Source organism: Lynx canadensis, chromosome D4 (assembly GCF_007474595.2).
Source record: "Lynx canadensis isolate LIC74 chromosome D4, mLynCan4.pri.v2, whole genome shotgun sequence".
Taxonomy (NCBI): Eukaryota; Metazoa; Chordata; class Mammalia; order Carnivora; family Felidae; genus Lynx; species Lynx canadensis.
The window spans coordinates 7,389,275-7,412,869 of NC_044315.2; the positions used below are offsets into that span (position 1 = coordinate 7,389,275).

General features: G+C 47.7%; 1 pseudogene; it reads left to right on the plus strand.

Annotated features, from left to right (window-relative positions):
* Positions 1–602: 602 nt before the first annotated feature.
* On the plus strand, positions 603–23,462 carry LOC115499692 (annotated as a pseudogene).
* The last annotated feature ends 133 nt before the right edge of the window (positions 23,463–23,595 follow it).

Sequence of the window (23,595 nt, forward strand, 5' to 3'; positions counted from 1 at the left end):
AAGCAGACGGACCTCCCCCTGTCACCCCACCCTGGCCACAGAGCCCCTGGCCCTTCCTCCTGCGCCCAAGACTCGCCCCTGACTTAGTGGCCCCACACTGACTGCCCCCTCTCTCTGGAGCTCTCTCCTCCAGTCATGTGCGGACCCTCCCCTCCTCCAAGGCTTTGCTCAGCCGTCACCTTCTTCGTGAAATCTCCTGTCGCCTTATTCAAATCAGCAGCCCACACACCCTTCCTGATCCCAGGATCCCCACTCGGCCTACCTGACCCTGACCCCGCCCCACTCTCTTTCCCCTAGCGCTCACCAACTCCCAGCGTGCTGTAGAACGCACTCGCGTCCTACTTTATACGTCTCCTGCACACTGTTGGCCTTTCCTCCCCCATCCCCTCCCCGATGACAGGGTTCTTTGCTGCACTGGTCACTGATGGGTTCAAATGGCATCTCATAGGCATATTTGCTAAGTGAACAAATCGGTGTCAGGAGCGCTGGAAAAATACATACATCTATCCTGGGTGGTTAGGTTGCCTGACTCCTAGGCCGTGTGATACAATCCAAGAGATGTGCACACGGGGCCGGTGCCTGCCTTGTTCTTCGCGAGACGTGTGCGGTCAGGCCAGCGTGGTCCCCCGAGGATGCGTGCGAGAGACTGAGAAGTCACAAACGTGGAAGCGCTGTTTACACCTCCCATATACGCCTGCAGCCTTTGCTGTTGAGTTTTTGTGTGCCGAAGAGCCAAGATTATTTCTGTTGTCCCCTAATTCTTCTAATTCTTACACTCTGTGCTCCGTGCTGCACTAGAGGGTGGCACCAGCGCCTGTCAGCTGCCCGCCAGGGGGCGCCGTGCACAGTTCCGCGCACACGGTAGGCGGGGCGGCCTGAACGTGAACCTGAACCTCAGCCTGTGTCCTCCGGGATTCTCCACGCTCGTTCCCCTGAGTGAGACGGCGTCACGTCTCTTTTCTCGTCAGGGACGGTTGGTCTCATTAGCTCGCTGCCGTGTGGGCCGTCCCACTGTCGCAGGGATCCCGAGGGGCATGTTCAGCCTCACGTGGGGGGCCCTTTCCAGGTGTGCACGTACCTGCCTCCCCAGGGACCAGGCCTCTCTGCCACAGCTGGTACCCGGGGGACTGTCCACTCCCAGAGCAGAGGTCGGACAGTGGGAGAGCCACTCTGTAAGCCGTCCTCACCAGCTTTTCCCTTCTTGAGTCCCGGTCAAGATCCCACTTACGGCCGAGAACGCACAAAACCCCCTACCTTTCCATCTGTTTCAGTTCAATTCAGAGATGGTAAATCATACTGAGAAAGGACTTCCCAGACGTTCTTTTAATTCACGAAGAACAACCGGTGGGGGGTGAGTCACCTTAGTTCAGTCCTCAGTGACTTCTCCTTCGGCCGTGGGTTCCGGGGACAGGTGCACACCCCCTGGGCTGCCGGAGCCCAATCCTGTGGGAGCAAGGGTGGGGGGTGGTGAGGAGCACCGGCTGGACTGTGTCTGCCCACCTCGTCCCAGTTTGCCCTTTCTGTGTCCCGCATCCCTCCCGGCACGACATGACGGGCCCCTGGCAAGGAGCCAAGTTTATTTCTGTCCGTTCCTCCCTTCTTGCCTCCCTTCCTTCCCAGCAGGATGCGCTTGAAAATTGTGATCACTTCCCAGGAAGAGTTTTGCTCCTGTTTCAATCCAAGCGTTCAGAAATCAGGTGTTTGTGAAGATACCACAGCACCAGCGTGTAACGTGTAACCATGTTTTCCTATCGGAAGCCGGCTCCGTGGGCTGGGGCAGCCGGCCGGGGAGCAGCCACGTTAGAAGCCATGTTACTTGCAGTCAGTTTGGCCAACACGTCTCACAACCTTATTGCTGATGTTCCGGTCACACACGCCACCCGCTGACCCTCGCAGTCAGAGTTCCTGCCAAAGTTGCTTCTCAGCCTTAGCACCGACGCCTAAATACTGAAGAAAGGGCACCGCTTTCTGAGCATGTATTTTAAGGAGGGGACATTCCTCCTGCTCCTCCGCAGCTTCCCCACTGACTCCCTCTGTTACAGGCTGGTCATCCTGAGAGGTCTGTCCTTGCTTGGGACACTTCCCCTGCTGGGAATCTCCCCAAACTTCAGAGCTGGGGAAGTCAACCCTACCCGCTTTTATAGACCCTATTTGGTCATCTGCACTCTGGAAAGACTTGGGGACCACCTCCGCCCAAGGTTTCTGCCTTCTCAGGCTTCTCCGAGTGCTTGTCCTCTCTTTCTATCCCTCACATTACATTTATATATCGCCTTGTACTAATAGTGTGTGTGTGTGTGTGTGTGTGTGTGTGCATGTGCAAGCATGCGTATGTGCCCTCAAATAGACTGCCAGCTTCTCGAAGGCAGGGAGGGTGTACCTTCTGTCTGCTCCACGGCGCACGGGGCCCACACTGCATCATCTGTTGATTGAAGTGCACAGTGCCTGCCCCGTCCTGCTGCAGAGCAAAGAGGGGTCAAGGAACAGTCAGAACAACTCTTTGAACTGGTTGTAGTTGCTTCCCTAGAACCAGACCGGCGTCTCTCTTTAGTCCGCCCAAGCCAACTCCTAACTGCCGTGCAGAGACCAGCGCAAGGCCAGGCGCTAATAACCGGCCTTCGAAACATCTGAGTCGTGGTACGGGGGGGGGGGGGGGGGGAAGGAGACTGGAACGACTTAGCGGTTTCTGAAAAAGTGTTCAGAGAAGAATAAAGGCCAAGCTGACTGTTTCTTCAGCGCTGGGGACCAGATGACAGGCATGTGAGGGCTGATTGAATGGTCGTTCCTCGACACTGAAAGCGTTTTGCAATGTGATTGTTTGGCTTGTGGATCTGGTGTCAGAAAATCTCCTGGGCCGCGTTGCCCAAGAGGGAGGCCTCCGCGGTTCCCTGTGCTGGTTAAGTGTTTGTGTTCACTTTAGTTATCATCTGATCGTATGCCAGCTGGTAATGGGATTGTAGTGGCTTTGCACAACAATGGAGTCCTCCAAGGGCTGAGAAAACATGACAGAAATGGTGAGTGGCAGAACCCTTAGATGTCTCATTTAATGCTGGGTGATTGAGTGCATCCATGTGGAGGAGTTTTTTCAAGTCAGCATCAGAGCAGAGAAATTGCAGGAAAACATCAGAGCCTTCCCCGAGTGAGATGGGATGGGTGGGCCAAGGCAATTACTGCAAACGAGCTCGGGAATCTCAAGGCAGAGGACTTGCGTTGTTTTTCCGCATTGGGGAGCCACACTGTCACTTCACGTGAAGTCTTGTAAAACGCCCCCGTGGCGCTTCTGGTCTGATGTATGCTGCTGACGCTCATTCTGGCCCTTTGTTCTGTTTAGGAGCATATAATTCTTCTCGTTGATTTAGTGTGAAGTGGAAACGAGAAAGTAAAGGAATCACAAAACGTAAGGTCCCCCTGTTGAAAGAAAATGAGACGGTTTGGCCAGGAGCTCTCTTGCAGAAACAATGGAAATTCCAGTAGTTTCTGGTCCTCCCTGACTTCGTGGCCGACTCCATATAAACTAGCTTCAGATGTGTGGAGCTTTTTCTTGGACGACGGTGCTGTGTGGCCATTGACTTTCTGGGTGAGGGGTGATTGGGGTCAGCCAGTCATTCACTGCACTCAATTTACTCTGAAAGTAATGAACTTCGAGTGGAAAATATGACCAATCTTTGAATTAGCATTTGGTGCCTTAACCAGAGAAGAAATGTTATGTGCAGGAAGGTTGTAATTGAACCATGCATTTAATAGCCTACCACAAAACCACCTTTGAATTTGATAGGCCTGTATAATTGGGACAGAATTTATCAGCTGTACAGTATTTACCAGGTTCCTATTTATCAGGGCCAGATTGGTTATGCCAGTTCTTGTGGAGAGAAGTCTTTGTGATTGTTGTTGAACTTCTTTGTAGACAGTGGGGGAAAAAACGCAACGTAACTTTATCTATGGGGTAGGGGAGAACGGAGAGAGGGTGTTTTTGGCTTCGCGAGAGGTGAACTATTTCAGATAGAACGTTGTGATATTTCTAGAGTGGACCTGTGTAGTCCAGGGGATACCGCAAACGAGTTTCCTTCGTCTTTCTGGGCTGCTGTGGTTCATGGTTACTGTCTGGTTGACAGAACTTGACAGGACTGTGCATTCTCTTGGTCTTGTATGGGTTTCCAGGAAAGGCAGCATGGTGGACGGAAGGTTGATAACAAGGTCACGATCTCTATCTGGAATGTTCTCCTCTCATTCTACCTCGTCACCCCCTCAAAACGCCTTTCGTCACGTGCCCGCACATACACTCTTATGGGGCGTGGTGAGCTAACTCTAATGTGTCCCTTAGATTTCCTCTCAGACGCCACTTCTGTGGGGACCTTTGCCTAACTTCCAGGATCACCATCCTGAGCTCTCATCCCTAGACTCTGTTTCTCTCTCTGTAGCGTTTACCTTACTGGTAATTAAATCATGGACTGTATAGACGGTTGTTGATCATCTGTCAACTCTGCTGGAAGGACAGCTCCAACAGGGACAGGTCTGTCTTCGAGTTGTCCAGTACACAGTGACATCTTCTGAGTAAGAAAGCACTTGATGAGGGGCCCCCGGGTGGCTCGGTCAGTTGACCGTCCAACTCGTGACGTCAGCTCAGGTCATGATCCCACAGTTCGTGAGTCTGAGCCCCACGCCGGGCTCTGCACTGACAGTGCAGAACCTGCTTAGGATTCTCTCTCTCTCTCTCTCTCTCTCTCTCTCTCTCTCTCTCTGTGCCTCCCCTGCTCACTCTCTCACTCTCTCAAAATAAATAAACTTATAAAAAAAAAGAAAGCGCTCGATGAATGTTTGTTGAGGGAGTGCACGGACAAGTGAGTGAACAGCTGAACTGTTTCAGCTCCACCAGGACTCAGCCCTGTCCCACTAGGTCCGTCTCCAGGTGTCCCTGGGTTTCAGTGCACATGTACGTCTGCACTTTGAAGGCACTGGACTGGCCGATTTCTGTATTAGTTTTCTGTGTCCACAGCCAAGCATCACGATTGGGGGGCTTAAAATAACAGAAAATAACTCTCTCACGGTTCTGGAGTCCGGAAGTGTGAAATCAAGGCGTTAGCAGGGCCGAGCTGGCCCTGGTAGTTCTAGGGAAAATCCCTCCTTGCCTCTTCCTTTTTTTTTTTTTTTTAAATGTTTATTTATTCTTGAGAGAGAGAGAGAGAGCACGCGCATGAGCAGGGGAGGGGCAGAGAGAGAGAGGGAGACACAGAATCCGAAGCAGGCTCCAGGCTCTGAGCTGTCAGCACAGAGCCCGATGCGGGACTTGAACCCACGATCCATGAGATCCTGACCCGAGCCGAAGTCGGACACTCCACCGCCTGAACGACCCAGGCACCCCCAGTACTTTGAATTTTAATCGTGACTGCTTCCTTGGTTATGGGCAATAAAAATCACAACACTGTCATCAAAATAGAAAACATGCAAGGGAAAATGGAGTCTGCTGTGGACGTGGTTTTTAAACTTGTAGCTACCTTGAAGTCTGTCACTTCTTCTGAGAGGGATGCACTGGTGTTTGGAGGGCTGAGGACATGAGACATCATGGGCCACCAAAGGACCCCAAATAATTGATGGGTGTCACCACACTGTGGCCCAAACTATCACAGAGAGCTGGAGAGTCCCCAAAGAAAGGCCACATTTTTACTCTAATCCTATACAGGAAACCAGGGACAAGATCCAGCATGTGAACAGGTATTGGAAGGAAACAAAGTTCAGGCAAAGTGGGGCTGGGACCCACCAGGTCCCCACATTTCCTGACAGCTCACGAGGGGATGTCTTAGTTTGCACAGAAATGTGAGGAGGGATATTTTTGCATGAGAGTTAAAAAGACACAAATCCTGGGGCACCTGGGTGGCTCAGTCGGTTAAGCATCCTACTTCAGCTCAGGTCATGATCTCGTGGTTCACGAGTTCGAGCCCCACGTCGGGCTCTGTGCTGACAGCTCAGAGCCTGGAGCCCGCTTCCCATTCTGTGTCTCCTCTCTCTCTCTGTCCCTCCCCCACTCGTGCTGTGTCTCAAAAATAAACAAACATTAAAAAAAAAACTAAAAAAAAAAAAGATTGGAATCTCAATGTCCTCAAGAAATTGTATGTCTAAACAGAAGCATCAAGAAAAGTCTGTACGTTCAGTTCCTTTAGAGAATGATTGCAGAGTTAGGAATGATTTTTGTTGTTGTTGTTTGTGGCCCATGACACGGACGAAAGCATAAATGCAGAATTACTGAGAAGAATTGGGTTCGCCTGGATTTCTAGTCCCTACATTAGGTGTCCATACTGTGCATTGGCTTCTTCCACCCCCAGGCCTCGAATAACCATCAGCCGTTGCCTTGTTACCTCGCGAGGTTTCTTTGGTGCTCTCACGCACCAGGCCCTTCAGACTGTGCAGAGAGAGAGACCGGAGCTGGGGCAGACACAGCCCCACACCCGGCGGGTTTGCAGCCTACCGAGTCGGGAGGAGTAGGTAATGGGGACCGTGGGTGAACCCCTGTATTTAGGAAATTGCTTTGAATGCCACCTGTGAGGGTTAGGAGGGGTTTCGTTGTGTGTTTCAAACTTTTTTTTTTTTTCATTCTCCCCACGATGTTTGTTTTACAGGCAGGCTTTCTGCAAATGGAAGGGAAAAAAAAAAATCTCAGTGCCTCTAATACTTCCCCCTCTCCTGTCACCTTTCCGACTTCTCCTGCCAAAAGTAATCATTTTTAATGAGAATTCTCAACCATAAAAATCTGACTTTTGAAAGCAGTGCTGGAAAGAGAGACCAGTCTCTTGGCGGGTGTGTCAAAACAATAAAAAAAAAAAAAGTGTTCAGAGCAGATCTGCCCAGTTTCCCATGAAAACCTTGAGTTTTCTGAAAGTCATAGCGGATGAAACGTGGAGTACGGGAACAAGGTGTCTGGCCCACCCAAACTGAATCCACCAGATGAAAGCAATTCACCAAAAATCGATTCGAAAATAACGACCATATGGCAACTCCCTCCTAATCGATGGGCCTTCCCCGGGCGGGAGACCCAGGCCCGGAGCAGCGCAACTCCTGACTCACCAGGGGGGGTGGGATGCCAGCTTCTGGCTCCCTCCCCTGCCTGGGCAACTGTATATTCTCAGCGCCCTGGGGGTGGGCTTCCTGTCACATGTGGGGGTCAGGGAGCACGTTGTGCTGCACAGCCCAGCCCAGCCCAGCATCTGCTCACCGAGGCCGTGTTCGTAGGACACGTTCAATGCCGCGTGCCTCTCCCAACACACGGCGCCATATCTTCTGGGACTTTCCGTCTTGCTTCTGCTTTCATCTGCCGCGTGACTATGAAATCCTTAAGGACAGGGACCCTGCTTCTTAATGAGCCTTTCTCTCCCCAGGCCGAGCACAGTGCGCTTGCACGCGCGTGCACACACACGCACACGCACATACACACACTCAAACACACAACAGATTTGCTCCGCGATCAGGTCAGCAGTCGCTCGCTCCTTTCTCTGGCCCTGGGAACACTTCATGCAAACTTCCACGCTAGCACTTGGCGTGCGTGGGCCTGGCATGTATTTTAGGGTTCTTCTCTTACTGCGGAGATTTGCAAAGAGGGTCTTTCAAAGCCTTAGGGTTCTGCGGGTGTGGGAAGAAGTGTGAGCAAGTGGTGAACCCCCTGGGCACACCCCTTCTCCACACGCCTGGCCATCTTGAAAGGCTCTACTTCTACCTGGTTCGTGTTTTGGAATTTTCTTTGGAAATAAATGCTCTGTTGTAGATACATACGTACACACACACACTCACACAGTGTATGTGTGTGTGTGTATATGTGTGTGTGTGTGTGTGTGTGTATACATACACATACATACATACATACATACATACATACATACCAGTGCATCATTACTCCCAGGAACACTTTCTTGACGGTACGATTTTAGTATCTTGATCGAGTCAGTTGGTTCCTAAGTTAGCATTTGGTCTGGAAAAAAAAGGACTTGCTCTGGCTATTTTAAGCGGGAGGGAATTTCATACAGGAAGTTATGTCTTACACACCCATTGGACAGGCTGGTGGAGGAAGGGTCAGGAAAGAGTGCATCTGGCTGTCCAAAAACGAAGAGGCTGCAGAAATGAACAGAGACAGCCACAGATGACCTCCATCGCTGACGGCACCGAGGCAGGTGATTTGCAGGAGGTCTCGAAGCTGAGGCAGACTTCCCACCTGTGCCCGCGCACGGCTGCGTTGGTCTGTCCTGGAGGGGAATCAGGGCTTCTCCTTCTCTTCTGTTTTCCAAATTGTGCACAGACGCCCCTCACAGGTGGGCTGTAGGGCGGAGCCCTGCCAGTAGGGACTGTGGGAGAACGGAGACTTTCCTGGGCTCCTCTGGGGTACGGGGATGCCCGACCGTGAGCCATGGCACCGTGAGAGTTTTCCCTGTATGAAATAATTGCCATTTGGGGCCACCTCATAAAGTTGTGTTCTGTTGTTACACTCCCATTTTACAGCTGAGGACACAAGCACAAAGGTTGGACGACATGGCCAAAGGTATCTGTCTAGTGAGCGACAGAGTTGGGATTCCGTTGACCCAAGCAGTCTCGGGCCTGGGCTCTTGGCCTTGATGCCAGTGGTTTCTCAGTTGGGAGTTCCGTTGGGGACAGGGGCCACGTCTGGAGATGTTTTTGAGAGTTGGGGGTGACTTTGCTGCTGGAGTCTAGTGGGGCGAGACCGGGGACCTGCTGGCCATCTCAGTGCACGGGACAGCCCCCCACAATGAAGAATTATCTGGCGCTGAGGTTGAGAACATGTCCTCTGCACCCCGCTGAGCAGGTTGGCGAAGGAAAACTTGAGCGCAGAAGGGGTTTGTTGTGTTGCTTCGCGCCCGCCACTTGAGAGCCCCCTTTGTGTCCTGTGCCCTGGGTCAGGGCGCAAACCCCTCTCCCTTCCCCCTCCCCCAGCTCTGCAAGGAGCTGCTTTCTGTCTGCGGTGAATCCAGGTGGACCTGGCCGAGGTTGGGGATGGGACCACCCCCCACCCCCGTTCCTGAGACTGCCAGATCCCTCAGGTCCGGCCCCCACTTCCAGGGGCGCCCAGAGTGGTCTTCACAGGCAACACTTGGCCTCTTCCTTCTCTTCCTCACTCTGTCCAGAACCGCTGGTCCTCTGCTGGATATAACGCAGACCTGCTGGGAGCATCAGAGCCAACTTTGCCTCCCCCCGTGGCTCTGGCGACCCAGCTAGCATGAGTGGGTGGCCACCCCTTCCCAAGGACGGTGCGCCTGGGGCCGCTCCCACTTCTGCGCTCTGCCGGGCGGCCGTGGCCTCGTGGAGGGCTATAGGACACGGGGCTTGGACCACGGGCTGCACCCTGCTGACGGGCAAGGACACCACCCACCTTCTTGAGTGGCAGCTGGCACCTGTCACACGTGTCCTGGTGGCATCTCTGTTGGAAGTGAGGAGTGATCCGTGCCAGCTGGCCTGTCAGCTGTCACAATAAACAATGAGCACGAGCCACCTTGTGTCTGCGGCACAGCTGAGGGGCTGTCTTTGTGCACGGGCTGTGCGAGGGAGGTGGACAGCCTTCTCATGCTCCATATGAGCAATTTCCATTCTGTTGTTTTCTCTCACACATGGTGTTCGGGAACAGCTCTGGAAGCAGTGGGGTGGGAGAGAGAGAGAGGGAGAGGGAGAGACGGACTGACTCAGTGTTTTCACTTAGATTCTCTGAGATTCATCTATAGATTCATCCATCTTCTTGTGAAGAACAAAAATGTCTCTTGTAAGCTCAGAATGTCAACCTGTCGAGACCCATGATGCTGCGAAGTACGCTGGGCTGAGTTAGCCCTCTGCTGGGGTCAAGTGCATGATCATGGTGGAATCACCTCACTTCTCCTTCTCCCCATGTCCTCATCTGTAAAATGTAGATACCATCATTTCACACGCTGCTCCCAGCTCTAAACATCAGTGGTTTTAGAGTTCGTGGCATTGAGGTGAGGGCCGGAAGCTCCCGGGTCCCCGACCCGCGGTCCTTTGGACTGTGTCGCAGGGCTTACATAAGCAGACATGCCGAGCATGTCCCATGTGAATTGCTCACGGTCTGGACGGAGAGATGACCACAGAGTGCTCTGAGAGTCACCAACAGAGATCAGTCTTTGCCCCCCGTGTTCAAGATGTCAAGTTGAACCTGAAGGAGCGCTTGAAGGTGGGGTAACCCACACAGAATTCTACAGGCGCTGCTCCTTTTATGCGGGGGTGCTGCGTGAGGGGCTGGGCTTTGAACCTCTGGAAGCTTCTGCCTTCCTCTTCACCCAGGAACAGAATGAATGCAGGGAAAGGTGCTGCCCACTGTGGTCAGTATCAAGTGCTCGTGTTGAAGGCTGATGGCAACTTCTAAGCCTGCCTGAAGGACTGGACTTGTCCTGAGCAAACGGTTCAGAGACGCCAAACAGATCTACCTGTAGGGCCTACTGTGAGCCAGGGACCGTGCTTTGCACTGGGCTTGTGGAAATGACCCTGAGCCGTCTGGTGGCATGCCCTTCCGAGCCCCATACAGACTAGGCCAGACCCCCTTTCAGCCACCCAGAGGGCTTTTACTGTCAGTGGACTTTCCAGAGACTGGGAAGAGTTGGTCAGGGTTAAGTGTAAAATAGAACGGAAGCAACCAGGGAATGAAAGGGTTTTCTTGGTCAGGTAGGAGCTTAGCTGCAGAGGGATCATGGACATAACAGCCCTGGTGTGTGCAGAGAAAGGCACACTGACACCAGGCTGGCCTCACAGAGGGCTGGGGTGACACCCAGCGGCGTGCGAGGTGGGAGGTAACCCTCAAAAGTCTGCCATTGCCTCCCAGGTCTCAGTTCTCCACAGCAAGAGTACACATAGATACCTTTTTTTAAAAAATTTTTTTAATGTTTATTTATTTTTGAGAGAGAGATACAGAGCACGAGTGGGGAGGGGTAGAGAGAAGGGGACACAGAATCTGAAGCAGGCTCCAGGCTCCGAACTGTCAGCACAAACCCTGATGTGGGGCTCGAACTCACGTGAGATCGTGACCTGAGCTGAAGTCGGACACTTAACCAACTGAGCCACCCAGGCGCCCCCACGTAGATATTCTTGATTAAATGCTATGGATAGATATACTTTCCTTTTAATTATACATCCGTGTGTCTTCTCTTTCTTTTATGTCTGTCTGCTTTGTATATGTGGGCCTGTGTGTGCGTGCAGGATTTGACTGTATCTTGAATTGTTTCGTAGGCTCTGAAATTCTACCACTAGGTATTTATTCCCTTCATTTCTTTAGGCTTGTCTTAAACGGTCAGTGAATCCCCATTGAAATCCCAACCATCCTGGGGATGTCTGAGCAGGATGGATACGCCTCTTAGTGCTGGGGGAGAACTGAAGGGGGTGGCATCCAGACAGGGTTGAAGCTGGCACCAGGATGAAGGGGAGCGCCTTTGAACCAGAAAGAGAGAAAGGGACACAGAGACGTTGGACTTTATTTCTCACATTAGTGTGCCAGACGTGGGGGGCAAGGGTCACACCATCTCAAGCTGAGATCTTGGCTGTTTCGCTGTCCAGTCAGGGCTCTTTGCTACTACTTACCCTAATCCTAGATGTCCCCTGTGTTTTGGGGGCCCCGGGGTAGGGCAGCAACCATCAGGCCCAGGCAGGGCTGAGCCAAGTACCAGAAGACCCTGTTGGGTACTTGGATTGACAGCTGGTTTCCCGAGATTTTCTCCCAGCAGTGCTTTCCTCTAGGAATATGAGTCAGACCCTCGGTCACGAGACTTCTTCAGCATAAACGAGAACTTCCAGGTGAATCCCAGCAATGCTTCAGGCTACCGGTCAGTGTTCACCATTCATTTTGGTCACCTTCATGACACTGGGCCTTGGCTGTAACCTTCTCCTCTTCCTCGGGCAGCTTGGATCCAGAAGGACTTCCTGGAACATCTGTCACCCTGCAGTGTTTTCGTGGGTCAAGGAGCACCACTGGGAGTTTCGACAGACCTTCTGTTTACTCTGGTACCCTTTCCTTTACCATTACTGAAATTGGAACTCTGCCCGGAACTGTTGAGCTTTAGAAGAAAGAGTGTGGTTTGAGGACCAACCCACCTGGATTTTAAATCCTAGCTCCATCACTTGCCCGCTCAATAAGTGTGGGCAGTTCTTTGCCACCCCCGACGTTTTCATGGTCTGCGTGGGCTTGGTGACTCTTAGTTCACAGGATTGGTCTGAGGACCCAGTGACTATAGAGCGCCAGACATTGGGTAGTGAAGGAGCGACGTCTTGCTTCTCCCCCCTTGCCCCACTCGTCACCCACAGGCTGCCCCAGGTCCTCAGCTGTTCATCTCAGAAATACGCCTACGACGTGACTTGAATTCAGAGATGACACATTTTTTCATAATCTGGCCCACAGCTAAGTTATATTCTCATTGGCTGGTTTGACCCTCTGCTCTATTTCCAAAATTTCCATATGGACGGTTCAATGTGATGTGGACATACTCCAGTTTTCTTGAAGCATGTGACTAACGCTAGTCAAAACCAGTGCTCCGAAAAATCCGTAAAAAGAGCTCTCATGCAGTTTACCTGTCAGGCAAGGAGTGTGAAAGACGGAATTCACAGCAAAGGGCCTAACAGTGTAGATCCGGGCGGGAGAATATGCGTTCTCCCGAATTATTTTGGCAGCTTTTGTGGGAAGTCTGATGGAAGCAGGGACGGGAGGAAGGTAGCTCCCATGTTTTCTTCCCGTAATAGCTGGGAATTGAGGGGTGAGGCGGCGGGCAGGAAGGGCCCGTGTGGGTCTGTAAAGGTGCAGTGTCCATGTGCACATGTGCATGACTTTGATCTTTGCGTTGTCTCACGTTTCTGCTCATCCTGGGGCATTCAGACCATAGTTAGTACTATACTGATTCCACAAATGGCTACCAGACAAATGACTGGAAGAAAAATCCCACAGATCCCCGGATAGACTTGGTTGCCTGACACATGTATGTTCTCTCTCTTCTGGACGAGAAGCTCCTGCAGATATGTTTCAGGATCTTCGGTGACAGTGTCATTCTCCTTGATACGGAGGTACCACCGTGAATTCAGACATTCTATTCTTGGCTCACGTTTAGGTTATTTTCAGATTGTTTTGCTCTTACGGTGTTTGACGGAAAATCCTAATAACAGCTAACATTTAAACAGTACCTAATACTTGCTGGCCCAAGGCCTTTGCAAAGATAATTAATTGAATTCTTTCAACAAGTCTATGAGGTAGTTACTATTCTTACCACCATTTTACTGATGAATAAACTGAGGAATAGAGATCCAGGAAGCCCAGGGTCACAGGTAGAAAATGGCGGAAGCGGGAAGGAGTAGGATTTGAACTTGGTGCAGTGACGCTCCTGAGGCCATGTTCTCACGCACTCTGCTACTCTGGCTCCTATCGGCCTGTTGTGTGCATGCGTGTGTATTCGTGGGTATATCCCTATGTGAATGGCAAGGCATACTTTTAGTGTCTAGCAGGAGGTTAAATTCTTAGCAGTGACATTGTTCCAAAAAGGATGGGCGCGTTTGAAATTTTGATAATTATTGCCAAATTTCCCGCTCCTCTCCAACCCCCTAAAATAGAATGCACCAATTTACTCTCTTGCAACAGTTATTTCAAGACATATTTTGCTGCGCTAGGTGCCACAGAGAATATTGAATGCAGAAGTGGCAACACAAAAATGTGTGAAGGTAGGAGCTGAAGTTTGCATCTTTCTGACGGCAGTCCCGAGGAGATGGGAGAGATCACCACGGGAGCGTCGTCATCCAGAGGGTTAGAACCACAGCCTGTAGAGGGAGGACCTATGGTTTTTAATTCTACTTTGACCTTGCCGTGATTCCTTGGGAGGGTAACTTGACGTCATTTATTCCCTCAGTCTCATTTTAAATTTTATGTCATCACAGATGGACTACACGAGAGAGCCAGGACTCCTATCTAAGTGTGTTCAAAACTCCATATTCTAATTCTAGTAGATTGGGGGGCACTGATCGATATCTCACAGGGTCATGGCAAGGATTGAAGGGATTAACATGTAAGGATCTCACAGTACCTGCTCAGTACGTCAGTCCGTAGCTCTGTCAGGTGCTCTCTGAAACCCCACAGCCAATCAGCAGTGCCCCCTTTTCCAGTATCCCCGACCAAAGCGAAAGACGCGCACAGTGGACTGCCGCCCCTGGTTGCACTAACGACTTGCTCGGTGACACAGAACGTCCCCAAACTGTACTTTCCCTGTAGACCGGTCTTTCCAGTCTCTCCCAAAAAATTGCAAGCTCTGTTCACACTTTAGTATCTGTCTGGATGTTCCCTTAAGCCTTCGTCTTTTGGATGACTTTGTTACTAGCTGTTAACTCATTCTCCAACTTCGTCTCTGAAGACGTTTTTGGTGTTGGTGGAGGAATTTGAATAATTCATGTATTAAAGTCGTCCCACTACTCCATCACCTGAAACTGCCCTTCTCTGGTGACCTGTCAAAATGTCAAGGAACTTCTTCATCTTACCATCCTTGGTCTGGTCTCCAATCCATCAGTAAAAGGGAGAGTTTTTTTGTTTTTGTTTTTCTTAATTGAATTCTATTACTTCGGTATACTAATATAACAATATTACACGTTTTAAGTATACAGCAGAGTGATTCAACAGTTCTGTATATTATACAGTGCTCACCGTGACAAGTGTGGTCACCATCTGTCACCATATGACGTTATTACAATATTATCAACTCTGTTCCCTACACTGTACTTTTCCTCCCCATGACTTACTGATTTTATAACTGGAAGTTTATAACTCTTAATACTCTTCCCCTATTTTGCTCATCCTCCTATCCCCCTCCCCTCTGGTAACCAACATTTTACATATATATGAGTCTGTTGCTGTTTTACTGTTCATTCGTTTTGTTTTTTAGATTCCATATATAAATGAACTCATACGGCGTTTATCTTTCTCTGTCTGACTTATTTCACCTGAGCATAATACCCTCTAGGTCCATCCCTGTTGCTACAAATGGCAAGATCTCATTCTCTTTATGTTCTGGTGATATCCCACTGTCTATATACACCACATCTTGTTTATCCATTTGTCTGTCAACGGACACCTGGGTTGCTTGTGTATCTTGGCTATCGTAAATAATGATGCAGTAAACGTAGAGATGTATATATCTTTTCAAATTAGTGTTTTCACTTTCTTTGGGTAAATACCCAGCAGTGGAATTACTGGATTGGGTGGTATTTTTATTTTTAATTTTTTGAGGATCTCCATACTGTTTTCCACTGTGGCTGCACCAGTTTGCATTCTCACCAAGAGTGTAGGATGGTTCTCTTTTCTCCACATCCTCACCAACACTTATTTCTTGTTTTTTTGATAGTAGCCATTCTGACTGGTGTGAGGGGGTATCTCGTGGTTTGCATTTAGCTGGTGATTAGTGATGCTGAGCATCTTTTCATGTGTCTGTTGGCCGCCATCTTTATATAACTTTAGTAAAAATGTCCATACAGGTCTTCTGCCCATTTTAAATTAGATTATTTGTGAGGAGTTTGTTTTGTTTTGTTTTGGTGTTGTATGAGTTCCTTATATATTTTGGATATTAACCCCTTATTGAAAAACTTGTTTGCAAATAATATTTCTGTTCGGTAGGTTGTCTCTGTGTTTTGTTCATGGTTTTCTTTGCTGTGCAAAAGTTAGTTTTATGTAGTCCCAATAGTTTATTTTTTCTTTGGTGTCCCTTGCCTGCAGACACATAAACAGGAAACTGTTGCTAGAGCTGATACCCAGGAGTTTACTGCCTATGTATTCTTTTAGGAGTTTTATTATATTAGGTTATATGTCTTTTTTTTTAATGTTTGTTTATTTATTTACTTATTTATTTATTTTTAATATGAAATTTATTGTCAAATTGGTTTCCATACAACACCCAGTGCTCATCCCAACAGGTGCCCTCCTCAACACCCAACACCCACCCACCCCTCCCTCCCACCCCCCGTAAACCCTCAGTTTGTTCTCAGTTTTTAGGAGTCTCTTATGTTTTGGCTCTCTCCCTCTCTAACCATTTTTTTTCTTTCCCCTCCCCCATGGTCTTCTGTTAAGTTTCTCAGGTTAGTACTTGGATGGGAGGTCATATGTCTTTAATCCATTTTGAGTTCATTTTTGTGTATAGTGTAAGAAAGTGGTCACATTTCATTCTTTTGCATGTTGCTGTCCAGTTTTCCCAACACCATTTGTTGAAGAGACTATCTTTCCCCCATTATATATTCTTGCCTCCTTTGTCATAGATTATTGACCATATAAGCATGGATTTATTTCTGGACATTTTTTCTGTTTTCTTCATCTATGTGTTTGTTTTTGTGCCAGTGCAATACTGTTTTGATGACTGTGTCTTTGTAATATAGCTTGAAATCTGGGATTGTGATACATCCAGCTTTGTTCTTTTTTCTCAAGATTGCTTTGGCTATTTGGGGTCTTTTGTGGTTCCATATGAATTTTAAGATTATTTGTTCTAGTTCTGTGAAAAACACTACAGGTATTTCGGTAGCAGTTGCATTGAATGTAAAGGTTGCTTTGGGTAGTATGGACATTTTCACAATAACAGTGTTTCCAAAACATGAGCATGGAAAAGGGAGGGGTTTTTTGGCTCTTTTTTTTTTTTTAAATTATTCCCTCATTCCCTTGAAAGAACTTGTAATTCCCCTTTTATATCCTATAACTTGTATTTATTTGTTAATGTCTGTTACTTAATAAAAATCTGGGCCTCACAAGGACAAGAACTGGATTTCTCTTTGTCTCCATTTCTAGAACTATGCCTGTCTTTCAGTAGGTTGTCCACATAGGTCGTGACTTCAGCCTCTAAACGTTTTGGCTCCCTTGGACACCACGATAGTAATAATACCCATCATAAATGGAATCTTCTAACGAAAAGGCTCGTTTTAGATCTCTGTCTTGGCCACAAAAGATTTACCAAAAGACCTTCACAAATCTGAAATCTTATATTTTATGACGTGCGCACCAAAGAGACAATTGTAGGAAGTGGCTAGATGAATTTCATTTTTGGAGTAAGCTTCGATCTCCTTGACATTGATTTCCTCTAGACAGTTCACTGTGATCCAGATTATTGCTCTAGGAATTTTACGTTACATGTAGTGTCCCAAATATGGGAGCATTTTATTCGTAATCTCCTCTAATAGTGCTCTGAGTTGATTTGGTTTTCAGGTTTGCAGAATGACGAGGGGGAGACTTAGAGGTGGTCCCTTCATGTCAGAAGGAGTAACTGGGTGCTTGAAAGTCTCAACTTGATTGCCACTGCCTGTTCTTCAATGTGTGTTTGTAGCATGTAATTCCGTGAGACCGAGGCAATGAAGGTGGATGTTTCTAATTTTTCAGCATTTTGTTTTCAATGTGTAGTTGGATAGCAGTGACTGAAGTTTGGGTTTCAGATGCTTCCTCCTTTCATGCCCTCTTCTCTCCTTCCTGGCCCCCTTTCCCCCATTCTCTCCATCTCTGTCCCTTTCCCTCTCCCTCCCTCCCCCCCCCCTCTTTTTCCTTCTTATTTTCTTTGTTTACTTTTTTCCTTTTTATATGTAGCAATGCGTGGAACTATGTGCTAAGGAGGATTCTGTTATATTTTCTGAAGCCTCAGTGTTCTGGCTGCTTTTGGTAACAGGTGCTACCCGAGAAAGGTCATGTACTAGTTGGGCGTGCCCTCAGCTGCAAGTAACACCAAACCACACTGCAGGGGCTTGAACAAACAGGAGCTGTATTGTTCTCACAAAACCAGAAGTTTCCAGGGATAGGCAATTATTGGCTTTGGCTCCATGACTCAGCAATATCAGAGCCTGTCTTTGACGTTCTCTTGGCCTTTTGCTCACGATAGCGACACAGTGAATGCAGGCTTAACCATCACCGCCCATTTTCAAGGTAGTAAGAAGGAAATGGTCACACTGGTCACATCTTCCCCTTTTTCAGGGAAGCAGTTTTCCTCAGACTTTCTCCCAGCAGACATCGGCATACACCTGCTTTTCCAGAACTGGGTCATGCTGCCGTCCCTCATTGCAAGAGAGTCTGGGGAAGGGTGTTTGGCTTTCTAGCCACTGCAGGATGAGGCTGCAAGGGAGTGAGTTGGGAATGGCTTCCGGGTAGCTAACCAGCATTGTCTGCCACAGCCAACAAATATCCCGTTAATGCAGATTGTACCAGAGTACAAAGGGATAGCCGGTGAGGCATGAAGATCGTTTTAGAGATGAGAGCATTTGAGTGTTTGCCGGAACACTGCCGGGGCAAGATAGCACAGCCAGGAATGAAGTCTAAAAGGAGTCCATGAGTTTTCTATTGCTGCCGTAACATTTACCACAAACTTAGTCTCTTCAAACAATATAGATTTGTCATATGCCACCTTTCTGGAGATCAGAAATCCAAAACAAGTTGTAGTGAGCTTACTGGGAGAATGTCACAGGGCCTCCTCCTTCTGGAAACTCTGAAGAAAGAATCCTTGCCCTTTGTCGCTTCGGAGAGGTGACTGCATTCCACGGCTCATGATGCCTTCCTCACATTCCTCCAACTTCTTGCTTCCATCATCACAGCATCTCCTAACTCAGATCCTCCTGCCTTTGTCTTGGGAGGCCCCTTGTGACGACATGAGGCCTGCCTAGAGAATCCAGGATCATCTCTCCAGCTCAAGACGCTTCCTTTAATCAACCTGCAGGTTCCTTTGACCGTGTCACGGAATGTATCACAGGTTGCGGGGGTAGAACGCGGACATGGCCGGAGGGGCCAGTGTTCATCCTGCCACAGTGGGACGAGCAGGAACCACCCAGGAAGGCCACAAAAAGATGTCCATGGGAGAACGATAGTACATCTGTCCACCAAAGAATAGGGGCCAGCGTAGCGAGAATAAAGTTGCATCTGAGTGGCGTAGCTGTGTTATGAAGATGATCCTTACTCGTTTTTCTGTGTGGTTTGCTGAAAGCTAGTATCTGAGAGATGAATCATTTTAAGTATTTCTTGGCATCTAATCATAAGTGGCAGATCTGGAGACGGCTTACTTGGATGCCTGAAGCTATTACGAGATTTATAAATCTAAGAGAATGCTTGATTTGAACTCTTTCTTGGGAATTTGTTCATTTTAAAGAAAAGTGCACAGCAAATAAACGTGTTTACAAACAGCTTCACGTGGGAGAGATCAAAAAGGAATTCTTGGATTAATACTTTCTATTTCCACGCACAATCTGTATTATTGCTTGGCATCATGTTGTGTAATGAATCTGGATTTTAATTGGTTGGTTTAGTTTAATCTTTTCTGAAAATTTCATAAGAATAAAATATTTCCATTTAGGTACGTATTTGGTGGGTTTTTTTAAGAAAAAGTTTAGTTTTTGACAGGTAGCCTTAAATTTACAGCCTTAAAAGTCATAATAAATAAGAGCCACTAAAATGATGATTTATTGCCAAAAAGCCTTGTTTGTTCAATGTTTATTTTTGAGAGAAAGGGATACAGAGTGTGAGCAGGGGTCGTAGAGAGAGAGAAATAGGGAGACACAGAATCTGAAACAGGCTCCAGGCTCTGAGCTGTCAGCACAGAGCCCGACGCAGGGCTCAGACTCACAGACCATGAGATCATGACCTGAAGTTGGACGCTTAGATGACTGAGCCACCCAGGTGCCCCGTGTTTATTTGTTTAAAGAGGAAAAGAACAGTTCTTATTTGTCCCTTGGTCTGTTCATTCACTGAGTGTTCCTTCGCTGATTCATCAGACATAACTGTGTAACGTGCCATATGTGGGACACTGCAGCGAGCATAAGTATGTACATAAGTATAGCTCAATTGCAAGCTCTGTGAGGGTAGGAAATAGGGCTTGCTGCTGATGAATCCAACAGATCCAACGCCTAGCACAGTCATGACATAATGTTAATACTCGGGAAACGTTGGTTGGACTGAAATGAAAATAGAGCCCCTGCCTTGCAGAGATCTCGAAGGCAAGTGAGCTGGGACATACAAACAGACGAACTGAAGCACAGCCTTGTGAAAGCCCAGAAACAAATATCCATCGGCAGTTTCAGGGGACGCTGTCCTAAGTATCGGGTGTTTGCTGAATTTGAAAGTAGGGGAATCGGCCAAGTCGACCCAGGAGGAGTGCGTGCCAGGCAGAGGGAACGGAGGGGCGTGGCTCAGACGTGAGCGCAGGGCTCTGATGATACAGGGCGTCGCTAGAATACAGGTGAGTGGAGGTGAGGACTGAGGGGGCAGATGGCAGGAGACAAGGTTGCAGAAGTAGCTGGAGGCCTGGTGGGGAAGAGCATAGAGCCTCCCATGCTAGGAAGCTAGGTTTTATCCTGGAGGCAACAGGAAGCCACTAGAAGCTTTTAGGTAAAGGACTGAGAAGATCATCTTTTCTTCCTTTCCATTAAACTTTTTAGCATCGTGAAATAGATCTTATCTGCCAGAGAGTGAGTATAACATAGATGCATATTTTAAATGAAAGTGATAATAACATGACTGATGAATCGAACATCCAGCTTATGAGACAGATGATCGTCTACGTCTGTGAATCTTCTGGTGTCTCCTTCACCCTCTCTCCCCATCAGGGGAAATTGCCACTTTAATACTGTATTAATATCTGTCTTGCTTTTCCTTAAAGTTTTACCACATGTATATGCATCCCTAAAAATATATTGTTTGGTTTTGTCTGCTTTTCAAGTATGTGTAATAGAATCATGCTGAATGCATTTCTTTTATGACTTTCTTTATCGCCTCCTGTTGTTTTCAAGATTTCTCCACTTCAATCTGTGAACCTATGGATCATTAATCTTCACAGCTGTGTAATAGTTATTAAATGATTGTACCAGGTTCGGTGATCCCGCTTACCATCGTGGAAATTTGGGTCATGTCAAGTATTTTGTTACTGTGGACAGCCCTGTTTTAATTGTTCTCATACTTGTGTACGGGAGGCACGTGCAGAGAGTTTCTCTGGGAGAGAAATCCCCGAGTCCTAGTGGATCACACATCCAATTTTCTCATTGCCTTTTTAATCTTTGCCCATTTGTTGGGTATAAAATCTTCTCTCCCTAGAGTCACAATTTGCATTTTTCTGCATACTCGTGAGGCTGAGCCTCTTTTCATATGCTCATTGGCTGACTGTATTTCTTCTGTGAAATACAAGTCTTTCTGCCTATTTTAAAGAGGGTTGTTTGTCTTTTACTGATTTGAAGGAGCCCTCCATTTATTCTGAATACTATCCTTTGGTGGATATCTTCTGCCAGTTCGTGACTTGGGTTTTTATTCACTGTAACATCTTTCGATGTGCATTCTTAATTTGAAGTTAAACAGCATTTCTTTTTTTTTCATGGTGGCTTGTGTTTTTCTTTATTTTACCTAGGACACCTTTCCTACGTTACGATCTTCAAAATAATGTCCTATATTTTTGCCTAAATGTGTTAACCTGTTATCTTTCACTTTTAAGTTCTTGAAATCACTTTTAAGGTTTGGAATCTTTTTCCCCCCTGCGGACGATCAGTTGTTCTGACAGCATTTTTTAACAATCGATACTTTGCCTACTCTGTAATGTATCAGGTTTCCATATATAAATGGGTCTGTTTATGGGATCTCTATTCTTTTCCACTGGTCTGTTTTTCTATCCTCATGCTTCAATATTAAATTACATAATGACTAAGACTTGTTATTTGATAGAACAAGCCCCCCAGCCTAGTTTTTCTTTAAGCCTGTCTTGGCCTCTCTTTCTGGGCTGTTTGCTCTTCTATATACATTTTAGAATAAGCTCGTCAATGTCCTTGAAAAATCCTATTTAGATTTTGATTAAAAGCTCATTGAATACTAGCTCCATTAGAGGATCATAGCCACGTTTACAACAGTGAGCCTTCTTATTCCAGTATATGCCTTATCTCTCTATTTATATCGTCTCGAAGTTCTTTCAGGAAGTTTTATGCTTTTTCTTTTAACCTAAAAATCTTACACAACTCTTGTTAGTATGTTTCCCCCATGATGTATATTTTTGTTGTTGCTTTTATAAATGATAACTTTAACAGATTTGTATTTTAAATTCTTGAGTGGATAGAAATGCATCCTTTCTTAAGAAAGCATTCTCCCAGAGAATCCAGAAAAACAAGGATTCTCACTCATTGCTATTGAGAATGCAGAATGATTTAACCTCCATGACAGGGTACTTCATGGTAGTCAACAAACCTACGTATTTCTTTACCCTTGACCTAACAATTGCACTTTTAAAAATTTACCTTTATGAAACACCTCCGTAGATTTGAAGCAACATATAGTTATTTGTTGCAGTATTCTTTGCCATGGCAAGATATGAAATTCAAATGTTTAACTCTAGAGAATAGTTGAATAACCCTGGCTCGTGCGTATAATTGAATCCCATAAAGCTGTAAAATCATGAGGAATATTTCCATGAACTGGTACGATGTGATATCCAGGACAGCTTTTTTTTTCTTTCTTTTTTTTAATGCAGGTTTAAGTTTATTTATTTTGGAGGGGGGGAGGGGCAGAGAGAGAGGAAGCGACAGAATCCCGAGCAGGCTCTGTACCGTCAGCTGTCACATCCATTACCTCATGCATCATACAACACGGTGGACATCTTAGTGACCACAGCTGGCAGTGTGGACGAAGAAGTGCCTGGTACCACGTACCTGGGTGATTTCAGTCTCAGGGGGAAGGAGCTGCGTGAGGACGGGATCAACAGGATTGGAAACCTCCTGGTGCCCAGTGACAGTTGCTGCAAGTTTGAGGGCTGGTTGATGCCCATTACGGACTGGATGGTGCCGGAGCGGAACATGGAGGGCGTGAAGTGGACACCTTCCAAGATGATCGCCGGGCTGGGCGAGGAGATCAACAACACAGAATCAGTATATTACTGGGCTCAGAAGAACCACATGCCCGTGTGGAGCCCAGTGCTCACAGATGGCTCCCTGGGCAACGTGATCTTTTTTGATTCCCACAAGAACCCAAGCTGGTCCTGGACATTATTGAGGACGTGAGGCTCAGGAACACACAGGCCATTTTGCCAGGCACACTCAGATGATCATCCTGGGTGGGGGTGTGGTCAAGCACCACACCGCCAACGCCAGCCTCATGGGGAATGGGGCCGACTAAGCTGTCGACATCCACATGGCCCAGGAATTTGATGAATCTGACTCTGGTGCCGGGCTGGACGAAGCTGTCTCTTGGGGCAAGATCCGGGTGGAGGCACAGCCTGTCAAGGTCTGTGTGCCTATGCCTCCCCTGGTCTTCCCCCTGCTTGTAGCTGGAACCTTTGTCCAAAAGAGACAGATGCCTTCACCCCTGAGAAGAATGCGGACGGAATGGCTACAGCTCCAGGGAAGTCCTCCCTCTCCTCTGTTTATTAGCCTGCACACCCAGTCCTTCCCTCACTCCTTGGTCAGCATCGTGTCTAGAATAAATGGTCTCAGTGATCCTTGAAAAAAAAAAAAAAGTGGTAGCCCGATGCAGGGCTCCATCCCATGACCTGGTGTGATCATGACCTGAGCCGAAACTGAGAGTCAGACCCTTAACTGACAGAGCCACCCAGGCGCCCCCCAGGATAGCTTTTAAGTGAAAAAAAGTAGGGTACAAAAAATCTATGTCGTATGCCA